This window comes from Mesocricetus auratus, unplaced genomic scaffold (assembly GCF_017639785.1).
Source record: "Mesocricetus auratus isolate SY011 unplaced genomic scaffold, BCM_Maur_2.0 Super-Scaffold_100010, whole genome shotgun sequence".
Classification (NCBI taxonomy): Eukaryota; Metazoa; Chordata; class Mammalia; order Rodentia; family Cricetidae; genus Mesocricetus; species Mesocricetus auratus.
The window spans coordinates 4,375,510-4,395,356 of NW_024429194.1; the positions used below are offsets into that span (position 1 = coordinate 4,375,510).

General features: G+C 43.6%; 1 long non-coding RNA gene across 1 annotated transcript; it reads left to right on the forward strand.

The window, feature by feature from the left end:
• Positions 1–5,468: 5,468 nt before the first annotated feature.
• Positions 5,469–6,340, forward strand: LOC121142617. The gene is made up of 2 exons (XR_005879642.1): positions 5,469–5,638; positions 6,041–6,340. It is a non-coding gene; the product is annotated as an uncharacterized LOC121142617 (long non-coding RNA).
• Positions 6,341–19,847: the final 13,507 nt, after the last annotated feature.

Sequence of the window (19,847 nt, forward strand, 5' to 3'; positions counted from 1 at the left end):
AAACATCCAACAGCTTTATGATTAATATAGCGTCCTGTGTGTTATTTGGGGGTTCAAACAGCACAGCAGGTCCCAGACTGGCGGAGGAAGAACTATACCCTACAATTCTGTCTACCTTTTTCCTCTGGACTTTTATCTTCCTTTATTCTATATATCTTTTGTTGTTTTTTACTTCTTACTCCATGGCTGGTTTACAGCTGGGTGGCTGGCCCCTGGCACCCTCCTCTCCTCCTTTTCCCACTCTTCACCCATCTCCTCTTCTATTTATTCTCTCTGCCTACCAGCCCTGGCTGTTTTTCTCAACCTGCATAGCTATTGGCCATTCAGCTCCTTATGAGACCACGTGGGCATTTTAGACAAGGCACAGCAACACAGCGTCACAGAGTTAAACACGAATGCAACATAAAAGAATGCAGCACATCTTTGCATCATTAAACAAATGTTTCACAGCATAAACGGATGTAACGCATCTTAAATTAACATTATGCAACTTTAACCACATTTCAGTCTTTTTCTTTTTCCTGTAGCTCATGGATAATAACGTGTGCTGTGGTGGTTCAAGTGAGAATGCCCTCCTCCATAGGCTCACATATTTGAACCCTTGTTCACCCAGGAGTGGAACTGTCTGAAAGGTTTAGAAGGATCAGGAGGTGTGGCCTTGTTGGAGGAAGCATGTTGCTAGGTGTGGACTTTGAGGTTTCAAAAGCCCACAACAAGGCAAGGCTTTTCTCTCTCCCTGTCTCTGTCTCTCTCTTCTCTCTGTCTCTGTCTCTGTCTCTGTCTCTGTCTCTGTCTCTGTCTCTGTCTCTCTCTCTCTCTCTGCTTGTGGATCAGGATGTACCTCTCCTCCGCTCCTTTTCCAGCACCAGTCCTACCTACTGCCGTGTCCCCCGCCATGATGATAATGGACTGAGGCCCCTGAAACTGTCAGCCAGCCCTCAAATAAATGCTTCCTTTTTATAAGTATTGTCTTGGTCATGGTGTCTCTTCACAGCAATACAATGGTGATTAAAAAAAAAGAAAAAGAAAAAAGAAAGGTAACAACGCTACAATCTATAGACCCAGAGAGACTAGGTAACAAGGAGGGCTAATGGGGAGGAGGGAGGCTCCTCGGTCTCCCTGGGTAGGGAAAATAGAAGGCTTCATGAGTGGACTGAGGGTGGGTGGGGATGGAAACATGGGTGATCAGATAGCAGGTGACAGAAGAGGAGAGTACTGAAAGACACCATTGGAAAGTGTCAGGGGTGCATTTCGGGCTCAGGTTTAAAAAAAAAACAGAAATATACAAAGATAGCAATAGCAGATACATAGCCTGAAATAGCCATTTCCTGTGACCAGATTGGTACCCAGCCCAATTGTCATCAGAAAGGCTTCATCCAGCAACTGAGGGGAAGAGATGCAGAGACCCACAGCCAAACATCAAGCAGAGTTTGGGGAATCCTGCAAAAGATGGGGAGAAAGGGTTGTAGGAGCCAGAGGGGTCAAGAACACAAGAAAACCCACAGAATCAACTAACCTGGGCTCACAGGGGCTCACAGAGACTGAACTGACACCCGGGGAGCCTGCATGGGACTGACCCAGGCCCTCTGCACATATGTGACAGTTGTGTAGCTTGGTCCTCTTGGGGGTCTCCTAACAGTGGGAGCAGGGGCTGCCTCTGACTCTTCTACTGGATTTTGGGACCCTGCTCCTTATACGGTATCACCTTGCCCAGACTTAATACATGGGGAGGTGCTTAGTCTTACTGAAACTTGATATGCCATGCTTTGATGATTCTCATGGGAGACCTGCCCTTTCCTGAACAGAAATGGAGGAGGAGTGGTTTGGTGTTGAGAATAAAAGAGGAGTTGGCAGGGGTGGGGGACTGGAAGGAGAGGAGGGAGGGATAAAAAAAGAACAGTGACTAAATTAATTACTTAACGAGCATATATAAATGAATTCATGTTTGCTGAGCTCTGAGAAAGGTAAGATAGACCTGGTAAGTTCTCTACATGTTTATTGTTATCATAAAAAACCATACTTTGCTCCAAATTTAGTCTTTAAATTCTAATTTAGTGTCTCCAGTCAACGTCTGTCTTTGTTCTTACAGTTCTTTGTTGCTTTGTAAAAGATTTCAAGCAGGAATCTTTAGCTGAAAAATGCACTAAGCAAAGTTAGAAATGTGGCAGAAAGTGTGGGTAACAGAATAGGCCAAATAAGAGATAATTAGTAAGTTCAAAGACAGGAAATTTGTAAGGAAACATTCAGAAGGGTGTGATGATGTATTATTTATGATTTATTAAAGTTTGCCTGAGGATTCAGAAAGCAAAGTCAGCCTCAAGCTATAGAGATCAGGCAGTGTTGGTATACACCTTTAATTCCAGGACTCAGGATTAAGAGGTAGGCAGATCTTTGTTAGTTCAAGGCCACCATGGCCTACATAAGAGTGAAGAGTAACCGAGCTCATGCCTTTGATTCCAGCACCTGGGATCCCATGCATTTAATTCCAGCATTAGGGAGATGTATAAGACAGGAGCAAGGTCTCAGAGCTGACATTAAGTCTCAGGATTCTCCAGCCACGTTGACGAGAACATAGCAGTCTGGGATTGCTGTCTGAGGTTTGGTGGAGCCAAGATCAACTTTTAGTCTGAGTTAGAGTTAAGAGCTAGCGACTGGCTCCTTTGCTTTTCTGATCTTCAGCTTGAAGCTTGAATATCAGTCTCTGGGTCATTTATTTATCATGCTACAGAGAGTCATAAAAGAAAACAATGAAATAGACTTTGGGAAGTTTGGAGAGCAATAAAGCAGGAACTTTTTTGGGTTATTGGAACTCAAAAGCTACATAAGAATACCATATAGGAAGACAGCTTACCCAAGAAAATAATAATAATAAAATTTCCAAATCTGTAAATGGATACAAGTAGTTACATGCATGCTAAAAGTCTACCTAGCCCAAGACTAGGTCAAACTCTCCAAGTCCAAAGATGGAGAGAAGACTCTCTTAGACACTAGGTAAAGTTAAGAAGTGGCTGGAGGTGGCATTTACTTACGGGAAAAGTCCCTGCTATGTCTCTGAGGGACATAGCAAAAAAAATGACAAACATGATTACATCCAACTGAGAAGCTTACACACAGAAAAGGAATCCATTAACAGCGGGCATACAGAACCTGGAGAAGGGGGGAAACATGACATCCATTCAACTGACAGGTGATTTCTACACAGAATATCAAAGGAATTAAACAGTTCAGGAGGAGAGAGGCCCAGAAGATAGCTCAGCTGACCAAACACATGACAGGCAAGCATGACCTTGATCCTCAGAACCCATGACAAGAACGTGAACCCTAGCACTGGGAATGTAGAAACTTGCAGGTCCCTAAGGCTGGCTGGCTAGCCAGCCTAGCTGAACTGGCAAGGCTCAAGAAAATGACAAATGCTTCCCTATGCCCCCCAAAAATAAAGATAGGTAGTTGCTAAGGATTGACAGCTAAGGTTGTCCTCTGGTGTCTACATGCATGGGCACGCATGTATACCTACACACACATGGATAACAGACATGCACACTGACACACACACACATAAGCACACGCACAGCAAATCAGGGGGATGTAAATGGAGTTCTTAATTGGTCTAAACAATAAAAGCCCAGAGTCACATATAGAGGAAAATGCTGAGAGATCAGAGAGAGAGAGAAGAAGCAATCCAAAGCCATCTTTACCTCATTAGCTTCCCAGTGGAAAAGAGAGTGAGTTCCTGTTTCTTCCCACTTATATCCTCTCTCTGCCCAGCCATTTTACTTCCTGTCTCTGCCCAGCCATCTCACTTCCTGGCTATCTGTACAGACCTCCAGATCTCTATGGTTAGCTAGTGACAAGCTCCACCCTCTGATCTTCAGACACACTTTATTTGTACAAGCAAGATAACACCACAGGGATACTGGAGATTGAAGAGTTAAATACACACATTTTTCAAAAGAAGACACACTAACAGCCTGCTTCTATCCCTCCCCTACCCCATTTCTTCCCTTCTCTCCTTCACTCACCTTCTCTCTCTGGACAGTTTGTAATTGCTGGACAATGTCATGTGATATGCTCAGAGTTCTTTAGAATGAAAGATACTGTTCACTCTCCAGGATATAGCACTGAACCATTGGCTATGGTTGGAAGTAGATGACAACACCAATAGCTCAATCTAGTTTGCTTTAATGTGTGCAAAAAATGACTGAATTTCATTTTACTTTAGGCTGCTTTAAAAAAAAAGAAGGAGTTTTAAATGGAGATAATGCTCCTTACAACTTACCCAGTCCTGGAGGATTCTCAAAATGCCTATGAACTACCTTTCTGGGTAAGTGTGTCAGTAGAACAGCAGGTAGACAGAGGATGGTAATAGATATGACTTTCATAAGCTGATATAGGATGTCCTTCTATATGATGTGAGTATGTGTTGCTTTTATTGACTGATGAATAAAGCTGTTTTGACCAATGGCCAGACAGAATAAAGCTAGGCAGGAAACCCAGAGACACGGAGAGAAAGAAGGTCAGGGAGATGCCATGTAGCTGCTGAAGGTGTAAGATGCCAGAACATTACTGGTAATCCATGGCCACATGGTGACATGAAGATTATTAAAAATGGGTTAATCTATAACAGAGAGCTAGCCAGTAATAAGCCTGAGCCATTGGCCAAAGAATTATATTTAATATTAGCCTCTGACTGGTTATTTCATAAGCAGTTTCGGGGACCTGCAAGCAGGACAGAAACTGTTCCAGGGGAACCATCAGGACAGAGAAAAATCTCAGTCCACAATAAGTTTCTTTTTCCACACTACTGTTTTACCCTGACATTCATACACACATTAACCAGTGTGCCCTTGTGATAAGTTAGCATTTGACACAGCATGTAACACTAACAAGAGGACTGACCTAAATACACCGAAGGCTGTGACTGATTTTTTAATAACCTTGGGAAACATTTTCATCTCCTCAGCCAGTTCCTGTCTCCAGGTTCCTGCCATGTTTGAGTTTCTGCCCTGATTCCCTTCCATGTGGAAGTGTAATCCTAATAAACACTTCATTGCCTCCCACCAAATATTCAGAAATACTTCTCTAAAGTCTACGGGGAAGAACTCACCACACCGTGCTTGCCTTGGGGGAGCCCACTGTGATCTCTCTCCGGTGTTTGCTTGGCTTAGCTTTACTGAATGAACTTCTGCTCGATCTCTTGACTGAATCTCTCCTTCAAGAGGACCAGATCCTCTGCACCCCAGCCACCATCTGTCACCACTGTAATTTCATTCTGTGTTTCCTTTTACATAAAAAGATTATATTGCATTTCCCTGAGTTTTTTTTAATTACCTGTGCTTCAGAACCATGAGTGAATAATTATCTTTTGAAATTATTTTTGCTTTATCTTTATTTTATGTGGCTCTTCAGAACAACAAGAGAGTGAGTATCTCTTTACAACATGTATTTATCGTTATTTCAGGTGTATGCATGTCTGTAAGTGCATGGTGTGTGTACTTGGTGCCCCACAAGCCAGAAGAGGCTGCCGGGTCCCCTGGAACTGGAGTGGCATAGGGTAGTGAGCTGGGAAACAAATCCGGGTCTTCTGGAAGAGCAGCCAGTGCTCTTAGCTGCTGAGCCACCTCTGTACCTGGCTTTAAAAGTGAGTGAGTTTGTGGCGAATTTTATGATGTTTTGGAAACTAATATATCCATGAACTGAGTGTGAAAAGCACTGTCGTTTTCAAAGGCTATCTAGGCATAGGGATGTTAAGAAAAATGCTCCAGCTAATCATTTCTGGAGCCAAAATTTGAAACTAACACGGTCTGGCTTTATAATCTATGGTCTTAATTTTCAGGCCAGACCCGAGTTAGATCATGAAAATATCATTGTTGATTCTTGCTGTCCCAGAGACAAAAACCCAAGGAGGTAACCATACCAGACAGGCTCTCTACCACTGAGTTACAACCCACAGTTATGGGGAAAAATTATCTTCCGAATTTAGATTTTGGGAAAACTGAGTAATCAAACTTCAAAACCGACTAAAGAGACTCTCTTTCTCCAGATGTTGAGAAGAAGTAAGACCCAAGTCCCCGAGGCAACAGAGGACGCAAAAAAGGGCAGCAACCACACTCGGGCCAAACGGCTTCTTAAGGTTTTAGTGTCACAATGTGACCACGACGTCCACAACCCTAACCATGAGCTACCTTGTACAACTGTAAACATGGGCACACATTCCTCTTGTAGTCCAACTCCACAGAGCTTGGTCAAGGACATTGTTTAAAAACACTAACGAGCCCCTTGAATGCTTGCTGCATAGACACAGAACATTTGAATTTGGCATTAAAGGGACCACAGCATCCGAGCTCTCCCTGCGTGTGTCTCCTGTAACACCAAGAATCCCACGGTTAGAATATATGCTTACACAGCTCACCTTAAGAAAGGGTATTTTTAACAACGACAGCAATATCAGTGTAGATCTGCAAAACAGAATAATTCATGTGAAATGATGGATGACTGTAGCATATCCAAAGAGGTCTGGGCTGAGAGGAAAGAAAGAAATATACAAGAGCACTGTTCCTGTTTGGTTTTTTTAAGAGTTGTTTTATTTACTTACTTATTTATTTATTTATTGGTTTTTATGAGACGGTTTCTCTGTATTGTTTTGGAGGCTGTCGGTCCAGCCCGGCCTCAAACTCACAGAGATCCGCCTGCCTCTGCCTCCCGAGTGCTGGGATTAAAGGTGTGCGCCACCACCGCCCGGCAAGAGTTGTTTTATTTTTAATTAGGTTTATGTCTGCGTGTCTGTCTGTCTGTCTGTCTGTGAGCATGTGCACTTGAGTGCAGATTTATTTGAGGCCCCGGAGGGACTGCTCTTGTCAGTTTTGTGTCCTTTATGTTGACCGCTTAGCCTCGGAGCCTATGTGAGACTGTTTTTGCTAACATCTAAGTCCGAGGTTTCCGGCATCTTCCGCATCTTCTTTCCCAGTGTTCTTTGTGGCTCTAAGAGGAGGAAAGCCATGCCCCTCTGAGGAGTGGAGTGACTGACCCAGCTGTCCGCCTTCAGGTAACCTGCATGATTCAGTGTGTGTGTTTTGTAAAAAGGTTCATTCTTTATGAATAGACATATGTTTGATGTGAAATAAGCGTTTTGAATCTGAACCAGGTAGGAAGTAGAGCTGCTTCTCCACTCCCCTCTGTACCTGTTTCAGTTGTGGCATCGGGGAGAGGAATGGCATGCAGACTTATGAGAGACTCCGATGGACCAAACCTGGCTTTACCAGACATGTTTTATTTTCCTGCGTAACCATTCATACACATAACACCAACCCACAATACGGGCCAGCTTATAAAGCATGAGTGATGCTCTCCAATGTCAAAAGTAGAACACAGCTTTTATGGTTCTCGGGGGCAATTAGAACGGAAGAGAAAACATCTATCTTCACAAGCATCCTGAGTTACTCATTCAGTTTACGTCCGGTTATAACTTGTTATGATAAATAATAAGCATATAGGCTCTGGAGCTAAAGAAAAATATAGCCAGTGCATGCTTTCATCCTGTCACATATAAATTATTGCACTGCTTATTATAAATTTATACAAATGGACGACCTGTCGCTGATTATCAGATGATGTATGATGGACAGGAGAGATGGCTCAGTGGTTACAAACACTTGCTCTTGCAGGGAATCTGGGTTCAGTTCTCAGGACGCCACAGGGCACAGGGCAGCTCACAACCTCCTGTAACCCCAGTTCCAGAGAATCTGAGACCATCCTCTCGGCCCCACAGTCTCCTGCATGCACATGGCACAGACACAGACAAGCAGACACACATATATAGCACACAAAATAAAAATGAGTAAATCTTGGAGCTGGAAAGGTATCTCGGTGGTTAGGAACATGTGCTGCTCCTTGAGAGGACCTGAATTCAGTTTTAGGCAGCCACACTGGGCATCTTACAGTTGCCTATAGCTGTAGCTTCAGAGGAAGCAGACACTTCTGGTTTCTGTGGGCACCTGAACACACACACACACACACACACACACACACACGCATGTACATACACATGTACACATACACACATACATGCACACACATACATATGCACACACATATGCACACACAAACACACAAAAAATACAAAAAAAATTTAGTCTTTACAAAAAGATGTGCGATGAGCATTTGTGACATCATTTGTGTGTTTTGGAGGTGGCAAGGATCTGCAGGGATTCATCAGCTGAGAGAACAGTGAGTGTACTACGCTGATATGGTTGTCCTTGACAGAGTGTAGTGTGCATATAAGAAGTGAAGAGTAGAACTGAATGGGAAAATGAGGCCTGTTTTCTTGGAGAGAGGAAGCACAGGGATTAAGTGTTTAGGTCGTGGAATGAAACAGTTGGGGTTGAAATTCCGCCTACGTTGGACATCAGCCACTTGAACTTAGAAATACCACCTCCGTATCTCTTTGCCTTGCTTTCTTCTCTTGGTGGGGGCTGGAAATGTTGCATGCTTGCTTGCACAGTTTGTGACAAGGAGTAAGTGGTGCAGAGTGTCCCCCAGAGTTCCACATATGGTCTCCAGTTACAGCTCAGTGGCATACGTGTGCTTGCCTAACTGTGTGTTCAGTCTCCAGGCTAGGTGCAAGGAGAAGGCACTCAGTGGTCCATGTGTAATGGCTCGATTCCCCACTACCACCACTACCGCCGGCATGGTTCTGTCACAGGTGCTCGGAGCCTTACAAGCTATGGCCATGTGAGTCATCTCTAGATCACGCAGAGGGAAATGGTAGGCTCCCAGGCTCCCATCCTTTCTCTCTCTCTTTGCTTCCCGCTTTGACACATGATCGTCCACTCTGGTGTATGTTTGTCTGTGATGTACTGCTCTTGTAAGAGATGCAAAGCATTAGGCTGCCTGATTTTGGACTCAGTCTTCTAGAAACGTATGCCAAAGTAAACCTCATTGTGTGTGTGGTTAGCTTGGATGAAGTTGATCCCCATAATGTCACAGGGAGTGGCACTATTATTAGCAGGTGTGACTTTTTTTTGTGGAGGAAGCATGTCACCGTGGGGCTCCCTTTTGAGGTTCCCTATGCTCAGGATACTGCCAGATGTCTCAGTCCATTTCCTGTTGGCTGCAAGATGTAGGACTCTCAGCTACTACTCCAGCACTGTGTGTGTGTCTGCCTACAGGCCGCCATGTTCCCTGCCACGATGATAATGGACGGAACCTCTGAAACTATAAGCTGCTACCTCAGTTAAATGTTTTCCTTTGTAAGAGTTGTTGTGGTCATGGTGTCTCTTCAACAGCAATAGAAAAAAACCTATCTAAGATAGAATTTTTTTGTTGGATAAATTAATCCAATGTTCTCTCTTCCTATCTATACAACCTCTTTGTCAGCATGCAGCTTCTTGTTGAACTTATTAAATGGCCATTGAGCGAGTGTCTCTCTGGAAGGGCTTCCTTGGACAGAGCCCTCTTTCTCTGTACTCTCCCAGGAGCAGCACTACCCAAACAATTTGGGGAAACTCTAGAATAGTGACAGTGTGTGTCCATGGCGCTAGCACCTTCTGTAGATGACATATCTTTCCACAGACTCTCAGTACACAGTCCTCCCAGGATCACTGTTTACAAGAAGCTGAGTGCCACACCAACGATTGATTACGACAGCAATGGCAGGAGGCAGAGAGAATCCTGAAGCCTGATCCTTCATCAGAGACATGAAGCTGATCACTGAGTAGCTTCAAGACTTCAGCTTCACGAGTGAGATGTCAAGACCGTGGCTTTGCTTTGGGTCCTCCAGCGCTGCCTCAGGGGAGTGTGGCCAGGACAGGCAGCTCAGAATGAGACATCTTGAATGAGCCTGAGGTCCCTCGGAGTCACTTGTGTGAGGGGGTTCTTGCCTTAGCACAGTGGGTATACCCTTCGCTTTTGCAATTCTACCCTTGGTGGACCCGTTTGCATTTCTACAAAGAAGAAAAAAAAAGCCCTCTGCTTAACGAGCTGTTCAAACCCCTGCTTTTTCAAACAAACAAAAACATCCTACAACATTAGTCCAGATGTGAACGTCTACTCCTGAGCCAACACCACACCATCTAAAACCGGCTTCAGCTTCCACTCAGCATTAAGGCAGGGCTGTGGCCTGAGCATTTTCCTCACTCAGTATTAAGGCGGGGCTGTGGCCTGAGCATTTTCCTCACTCAGTATTAAGGCAGGGCTGTGGCCTGAGCATTTTCCCATTAGGAAACCCGATGTCATGGGGACTCTGATAGATTCGCTAGTCAACCGATCGATTAGTGTTCTCTTAGTGCGTTGTCCTTTTAAGTATGAACATGAATGTGAACCCCCCTCTCCATGTCAGCCCATCTCCCATGCTATGACTCTGTAAGGAATTCCTCATGGGATTTAACAATTTAGTCCTGGACTTTGAAGTCTCTAGGACCATTAGTCAAGTAAACTCCTACTCTTGTGAAATTGCCCAGCGTATGCTATGCTATTATAACAGCAGAAAACTGCCAAACACAGAAGATGACAGCATAGTTCTGTTTTAATGGAAGATTCAGCATGTAGGTGTCAACGGCTTGGAATTTTTCAAACATAACCTAAGCAGATATTTAGAAAATATTTTTATCACTCTCAGCCCCTATTCCTCAGTGAGTAGTGAACAAAATTGGAATGGGCTTTTTCATAGGGGTGGACAATGTGCAGTTTAAGCTAGAAGTGAAGACCGAACTAATGGTAGTTTTAAGCACAATACTAAAGTTTTTGTTCTGAAAGTCCAGTATTAAGTAAATCCCATAGCCTAATACAATAACAATTATTTAAAACTTTAGGTAGTTTTCAACAATCAAAAGGCAAGAATCAATTACATGTGTAGAGAAAAAGATAAAGATAGAAGAATCAACTAAAAAATTGTAAGAATTTGAAAAATTCAAGAAAGCAATTGCATAAAATGTAAATATATTTAAATGAATAGTTTTTATTTATCGGTGGTGCACAAATTAAAAGCCTGTAATGTAGAAAAGTGTGAAACGTATTTGCATATGGTTATATAGAGAGAGGAGCACAGCAATAGTAGTCTTCAGTAAACAATTATAAGAAAAGTTGTAGCATAAATAAAGCAAGGCAAAGGGGGTACTGATCAGATGCCTTGGTGGGTAAAGGTGATTTATCACCAAAGCCTGGGTACCTGATCTGACCCCAGGAATCCACGTGGTGGTAGGAGAGGAGTGATTGCTGAAAGTCTTCCTCTGACCTCTGCTTGCATGCTGTGACGTGTACAAGGCCTGTGCCTACACACTCATGCATGATTAGGAATGTTCATGCATGTGAATGCACGCGCACACACACACACACACACACACACACACACACGCTGTTTTGAGGGGCAAACCATTGAACATTGGATAAGAATGGGTGAAGTGATACAAATACCCTGCCTCTAGGGTTTCTGAAGCAGCTGTTACAGAAGCAGTCAGGATGAGGGCACCAGTTGGCTTCCACCATCTTCAGTGGAGCTGGGCCACTCAAGGCTGCGGGAAATAGCCTGTGTGTTCTTGAACATCTGATGCCTACACCCTCTCTGTCTCTGTCTCTCTGTCTCTCTGTCTCTGTCTCTCTGTCTCTCTGTCTCTGTCTTTCTCTGTCTCTGTTTCTCTGTCTCTCTGTCTCTGTCTCTCTGTCTCTGTCCCTCTCTCTTTCTGTCTCTCTGTCTCTCTCTGTCTCTCTCTGCCTCTCTCTGTCTCTCTCTCTGCCTCTCTCTGTCTCTCTCTCTGTCTCTGTCTCTCTCTGTCACTGTCACTCTCTCTGTCTCTCTGTCTCTGTCTCTCTCTGCCTCCCTCTGTCTCTCTCTGTATCTCTGTCTCTGTCTCTCTCTGTATCTCTCTCTTTGTTCCTCTCTTTCTGTCCCTCCCTGTCTCTGTCTCTGTCTCTGTCTCTGTCTCTCTCTCTCTCTCTCTCTCTCTCTCTCTCTCTCTCTCTCCACAAGTCCTTGGTGCTGTTAGGTTTCTGTGCCAATCCTTCTCTGAGTATCTTCGAAATGCATTCCACACCTGCCGGCTGCCTCCCTGAGCCTCGACCTGACGTTCTACTAAAGTGACACAGCTCCCTCCCACACACCATCCTCCTTCCCACTTCCTTCTCTCCATTGCCCTTATCAGCTTGGAGCACACCACCGCTCAGGTTCCTCCCTCACTTGCTGTCTTCCCCTCCTGCCGCCCGCCGCCACTGCCGGCCATCTTCCAAGAAGTGAACATTTTCACTTCGTCTCCTCCCGGAATGTAAGAAAACATCCGTTAATTGAAAGTGTACTGAAGCACCCACAGCGAAATAACGCCTGTGCTGTGGTTCTGCAGTCAGGAGTGGCGATTTTTCCTTCTCCAACGTCTTTTACACCTGGGGTCATTAACTTCATCTATTAAAATACATCTGGGCTTTAAGAGAATTATATTCTCATTCTGGGCTAGTTCGTGCTCCTCATTGTTTGTTAGGTATAAAAAAATAATAATCCTGGGTACAGACTGGCTCATTGTGCAGATTGACAATACAAACGCTCTCACGGTTCATTTTCATTCCCTGCCTGGCTCTGGCTTCGCCGTGTAAAATCTAGTAGGATATTCTTATCTATAATCATTAGCTGTTTCTTGGGACCACGTTTGATCTTCACCTGTTAATTACCAGCTCTTGTTTTCCCAACTAGATCAGACAAACTTTCCTGATCCCTGAACGAAACCTCTCCGCCGTTCTCACACTGAAGTGAACTGGTAAGATTAATTACATTTAGTATAAGAGCTCTCAAATGTATTTCCCTTTCTTTCAAACTAAATCCTTCCCTAATTATACTAATGCTTATGCATTTTCTATTTTGGTCTTATCACAATTTGTGGTCTATTTGTTTTAAGAAGTTGGCATACATTTTTGGACTATGTTAAATAAAACATTTAAAATACCTATGTTCTGGACTGGAGAGATGGTTTGGTACTCTTGCACTTGCTGTTCTTACAGAGAACCCAGGTTTGGTTCCCAGCACCCACACAGCAGCTCACAGCCCTTAACTCCAGTCCCAGAGTCTCTGAGGCCCTCCTCTGGCCTCCTTGAACACCACATATGTACATGGTACACACACATTCATGCAGGTGAAATCCCCATGCACACAAAATATCACATGTTTGGGGTTTATTAGGTTTTCACTTTAAGAAACCTCTTTGGTGTCACTTGTTAGACAAGATGAAGGGCGGTTCCTAGCAGCTCTTGGTAGAGAAGCCCCTTACTCTGTCTGTGTGGGGGGGGGTTGAAACTGCGTGTTTCATTTGATTTCTGTGTGGCTGTGACTTCAGTACCCTTTCATTTACCATGGGCTGGGCCCATGAAAGGTGCATAGAAAGAAAGCTAGTCCCAGACACCCTCTTTCTTCAGTGTACATCAAGACATGCCCAAGAGACGAAAAAAACCACACAACTTCCACTGCGGTTCCAGAGAAATACATGGAGACCCTAACTAAGTTATAATTAGAATCTGGTGAATATAGAATGGGGATAAAAACTCATGTGATAATCATATTTAATTTTATTGCCGGGTCTACGGCATGTGGTCGCTGCATCTCAGGCTTTGCTTACGAAAACTGACTGTGAGACCCCAGTACTTCTGGAACGACGTAATCCTGCAGCCTTCTCAGAAGAGCTCCGCCACCTTTCAGAGGCCACCGAATGTCCCCACGCAAACAAGGATGAAACCAGCAGCCTTCTGTCTGCGCCTTGCACACTCCAAGTGGAAGAAAGCCCGTGAAGCAATCACTTCCTTGACAACTGTTCATACATTCCATTTACTGACCCAAGCAAGCTCTCTCTGGGCCACTTTGTGAAGTTCTCTGTTCTCTTGGATCCTAGAAGTCTAATCAGGCTTGCCCAAAGCTGTTTGCTTGGCTGCATTACCAATAGCAAGACTACCACACGTTGATACCAAAGTAACATCAAGTGCCCAAGACACAAACGCCACTATGTGCATTAAGGTGCTCTGCACAAATGGACTATGCCTTTCAAACAGAAATCTACTACTGTATTCTATGTCTAGGCCATACCTTTTGGGCCCACCTGTCCTATGTTGCATGGAAGAAGAAAACACAGGTAAAGAAAATGCCCAGAGTTAGATTTAAAGGGAAACCCAAGAAAAGGATCCCTCCATGGACATCCCACTCTGCCTTGGTGGTGTGTTAGTTTTGTCTTACAATGAGGTAATTAACTCATAAAGACGAAGGATCATTTTGGCTTTTTTTTTATAGACATTCCAGTCCAAGATCAGACAGTCCCATTACTCCGGGCCTCTGGAAAAGCCAAGCACACTGTTGTCGAAACATGTGTTGGACTACACACCTCATCATGAGCCAAGAGAAAGAAAGACATATTTGAAGTCTCATATGCCTCCTTGGAGGTACACCACTGATAACCGAAGGAGTTTCTGGTAGGACTCCAAATCCTAAAAGTTCACAACATTTCCCCAAAGTGCCATCCAGAGGACCAAGTATTCAGCATGATTTTTTTTGGGGGGGGGGAACTACTTAAGAACAAACCTTTGCAGATAGTCACTGACACAAACAAGAGATGGAATGTGTGTTGGAGACCCCATGTTCTCCTCTGTTTCCTATCTGTTCTCACAAATCGAAGTTGAGCTCATGGCTGCCGTGATGGTCAGTACTAATCATCAACTCAACATAGTCTACCGTAATCTGGGAGATGGATCTGTGGAGTTGCCTATGGTGGGTTACCTCGAACAACCATCTTGACTACGGGCGGGATTATTCCCTAGGCTGAGGATCCTGGGCTGTATGACACGGAGAAAGTAGACTGGGCATTAGAAAGCATTTACTACTCTGTTTCCTGACTGTAGATGTGATGGAACCAGCTGCCAGATGCCCTTGCTGCCTCCATATACTCAACCCATAGCTATGAGCCAGGATGAGTCCTTTCTCCTTTGTGCTATTCTTGTGGGAGCATCTTGTCACAGCAGCAGGAAAAGAAAGTCAGACACCAGCTAAAAGTCCCAGCTTCCTTGTAAGTGCATGTAGGCTGGCAATGGAACCAAAAGTGATGTATGAAACGCCTGTTGTTTAAAGAGAAGACAGGAGTACTGGGTAGAAGCAGGAGTAGGTGCCACTGGCCATAAGCCAGAAGCCGTGCTGAGAAGAGAGCAGAATGTACAGTCTAAGAACACAGGGAAGCAACACCAGCAAGGGATCTCTGCCTAGGTTGTGCTCACTATACTCATGTGAGTTGCAGTCTTCTGTGCCCATGCTGTCATGTAGACCATGGTCGTCTGTACCCACAACGTCATGCAAGGTGTCATCTTTTCCTAGTTGAAGCCACTGGTATTTCCCACTGGTTATTGCTGTTAGACTTACACTGCAGTTATGGCAAACCGGAGGCTGAGACTTGGGAAGACAGGTGCTTTGGTTGATTTCCTGATGTTGTTAGAATGAGTATCACCAAACTGGTAAATTTATAAACAATAGACATTTGCTTGGCTTGTGGTCCTGAAGACTGAGAAATTTAAGCGCATGGTGGCGGCATCCAGCACCATCATGTCAAGTCACAACGTGGTGGCCCGGACATAGTCAAGACAAGGACACCAGAGTGAATGAATCCTCCTCCTCCTGAGACAGTTACTCACTCTGCTGAAAACAGAGTCAATCCGTTCCCCTCGGCAGAAGGCTGAGCCCATGGTGAGTTTTTCAAAGAGTCATCCTGTTATACTCTTTCAACAACAACATATTTTCACCACAGGTTTTCCATGAGACGTCAAACCATGGCTCAGTTTTATCGGGTTGTTTTAGTTATAACAAGAAAACGGGGCATAAGTTAAGGTTGAAAATGGTGATCAGATGACAGATGACAAAGATAAGATGAAAGTTCCTGGGAGGGTCTTGCGGACACTGAAGTTCCCGTGTGCCCACACAGGACAGTTTAGAGACACAGGCTCAAGCTTGGGATGCCTCAGCTGCTACTTCACAGGATAGGACCTTTAGTTTAAAACTTTGGAATAAACTGAAATTCATTTCTCTGTCCTACGGAAAAAAATAAATGAAGGAAGGATAGTTATTTGACCTACAGTTACATAAAGACCACAGCTTTTAAAGTGACTAGTAACTGTTAAAGGCCTCTGAGTCACTAGAAGGTTGGTTCTCAGTTTCACGCATCCTATAAACAATACATTCTCACAAACACTGTGCTAACATTCAATTCTTGTATTTATATTTTGTTCCTACCATCAGATCACAAAATGATTAGGGAATCCTAAAGAATAGCTATGATGAAAAGCGAGAGCTGTTTTCATTTGTTTTTTATGTTAATAGTGATTTGTCAATTAGCTTTAGAAAGATAATTGGTTTTATGATAAAATCTTGCATAGGATTTCCAATCTGTAACCAGAGTGATGTTGGTAGAATTCCATGGAGGGTTTTTTTTTGTTTTTGGCTTTTTTGTTTTGTTTTGTGATCCGTGTAAAGATGAAAAGAAAATGTTGGCATCCAAAAGAAAATGTTAATGACAAAAATAATTAGAAAAAGATATTCATGTTCCTATTAGAATTGCATCAATATGCTCACCTTTGTTGAAATTAATAGCACAAGATGTTATCTTGAAATATCTTCCTTATAATAAAAGGGCTGAATTCTGACATGGCATCACATTATCAGAAATGCATACAATTGTTTCATTTTCTGTTTAAAGATTCTCCCTTCCTTGATTAAAAATAACTTTCCACTCTAGTTCATAGCTATACAGGTGACATGGATGATAATTCTCTTGGCTTCGAGTAGTTTTATTGGTCTTTAATAAAAGTCCAATACTTTTAATTCATATGGTTATAGTCACTAGAAAGGGATTTAATTTTTAAGTTCTGTTTATGTGTGTGATGTGGGTATTTGTTAGTGTGAATTTGCACATGTGGGGGGGTTGTAAAGGCCAGAGGCTGACATAATGTGTCTTTCTTTGATTACTCTCCACATTAGTTTTTGTGTAATAAGAATTCATCAATTTACTTAGACTAGCTGACCAATGAGGTTCAGAGGTCTGCCCATCTCTTGAGTCCCCTTGCCTGGCTTTTTATGTAGGCTCTGGGGACCCAAACTCAGGCTCTAAATACCTATACCAGGTGCTTCACTAGCTCCTCAGCCCTGGAACACACTTTAAATGGTTTCACCAAAATGCAGGGATTAATGGTAGAGACAGGCATGTATAGTTTCTGTTTCATACATAATGAAAGCAAATAAAAATTTTGAATGTAAAATAGAGAAATAGAGAAAATAGAGAATGGTTCTTTTGAAAAAAACAATAGTGGACTTAGTGTCCAGCATGCATTTGGCCCTGAGATCCTTTATCAGCAACACACACACACACACACACACACACACACACACACACGAAAAAGTGTGACCGCTCCAGGCTCTTCAGGGAGTCTAGGATAAGATAAAAAGCCTCCATGAATAAATAGTCAAAATCAGCAAACTTCAAGGAACTGTAACGAGAATTTGAAGTTTAATTTCCATAGTCAAGAAATATACGAGAGACACAGAAAATATGGTGAGAGACCATTTGACAGGCAGAGATGGGGAAATCTTCAAGGTTAGCCTGGGGTTGATGGAGGTAATGTGGAAATAGAGAGAGGCCCACCTCTACAGAAGCAGAAAGCCCCCTTAATCAGACAGTGAAGGGCAGCAAAGAGACCCCCGGTCTAGCTGCTTTAGTTCTAAGTTCAGAAAGATGCCCAGAGTAGCAGGGGAAAAGTTGAGTTGGATGACCTTCGTCAGGCGTGACCTCAACCTCTGGATGACCTTTATCTGAGGTCACCTGAACCACTGTTAGGAGTTTGGGGGGCACAGACTTCTCTACCGGCTCCTGAGCTGCCAAGAGAAACAATGTAGAACGGGGGAGGCAGCTGGATGCCTCGGAGGATGGTCAGTCTGGGGGCCATGATAAAACCTAACAGATGGCAGAGGTCCAGACACAGACAGTGTCCCATGGTCGCTGACTTAGAGTTGAGACAAGAAAGGGGAGGCAGCTTGCAACCCTGCTACTTATGCCCATCTCTCGCATTCTCTTGAAACCCTACCCTCATCTGAGTGCTAGGAGTCAATTAGGCAGGACGACACCGAAATGTTCCTCGGTAAACCTTGGATGGTTTATCTTCTTTGTCTCTTCTCAGTAGAGCAGCTAGAATGACATTTAGAAACCTACTTTATTGTGGCAAGAACGCTTACCATGACATTTGCCTTTTAACAAAGTCTAACGTGTGCAGGAAAGAATTCATCACTGTAGGCACAACACCATGCAGCAGACCTCTGTTTATAAAGATGTGCAGAAATTGTTGGTAGGAGCACATATTGATGTCACTGTTCACAGACATATGACATTTGTCACGATATTATTTGGGAGGCTGAGACAGGAGGACTATCATAAGTTCATGACCATCCTGGGCTAAAGAGTGAGTTTAATTCTAGTCTGGTATATGCAGGAAGACCCTGTCTCAAAATAATAACAAAAAAGTAAAAAATCAGTATCATGATTCCTCAAAAAAAATTAGGTAGTAATCCAACAGAACTGAAATAAAGATCTGAAAGATTTAATAGTATCCCAATATTCACTTATGCATTATTCGTAATGCCAAGACGTGGAAGCAAACTGAGTCACAAATAGATAAAGTGTGGGATCTGTACATATGTGTGTGTGTGTGTGTGTGTGTGTATACTGGAATATTACTCAGCCCTTAAAAATAAAGCAATTCCTGCAATATGTGATATCAGCCTTCCTTATGACAATTTGTTAGACGTAATAAGCTAGTCATTGAAAGATAAACAGTTTAAGATACAATTTAGATATCTCAAATAGTCACAAGAGAATCCACTCCTGATCAATAGAACAAACTCTCTAGACTAGTGGAGGCATAATGTCCTGCTGGGCAGGCTAATCTTCTCACCAAGGGGCCACCATGATGAAGAGAGCGCCAGGACTATTTTTATCTGAATGAGATAACTGTACTTTTCACCTCCAGAATTCCCACCTTGCACATCCCCAAGCTCAGTCCCTATGAGCTACCATAGGGTCCAGCTGGGTTTGTCCATATCTCCGAGGACTCAGACAGAAAGATACAACTTTCCTGTGATGGGGGAAGGCCTTCTGTGTATATGTTTGTCTGACTGGTTGATAAATAAAGCACCGGTGGCCAATAGGGAAGCAAGATAGGTGGGACTAGGAGTCAAGGGGGATTCTGGGAAATGTAGTCAAGGGTAGAGAGTTGCCATGCGATCCCCAGAGACAGCGCAAGTCTGGCGTTCGCAGTAAGATAAGACCATATAAAATATATATATTAGTAATTATGGGCTAATAATTAAGTCAGAGCTAGCCATTAAGAAACCATAGCAAATGGTCAACAGCTTCATAATTAATATATAGCATCCTGCGTGTTCATCTGGGACTGACGCGGCTCTGGGACCAGACTGGCGGGAAGAATGAACGTCACATTCCTGTTGTCATTTTTCTGTCTCTTTTGGACGCTGGCCAGGACCTAAGCAGACCTTCCTCCCCCCAACACTTGGTGCCTTCTTATCCTTTCTCAGAAGACCCTCTTCCCACCACTGGGGTGCCTGCTGCCAGGTTGTGCAAGCTTATACGCAAAACTCAAATAGCTCAGATTTTCTGCTTCCATTTTCTCCCTCCTGGCAGCTGCTGAGACTGACCATGTGCTCGTTTGTTGGGAGCATAACACTCAGATCTTTGAACACAGATCTCCAGACAAACCAGGGACGTTAAGCGCACAGGGTTGTCTTCCCAAAGGGAAAGACGAAAAACCTGTTCTTCCATCCGGAGTGCTGAGAGTCAGAAGTGATT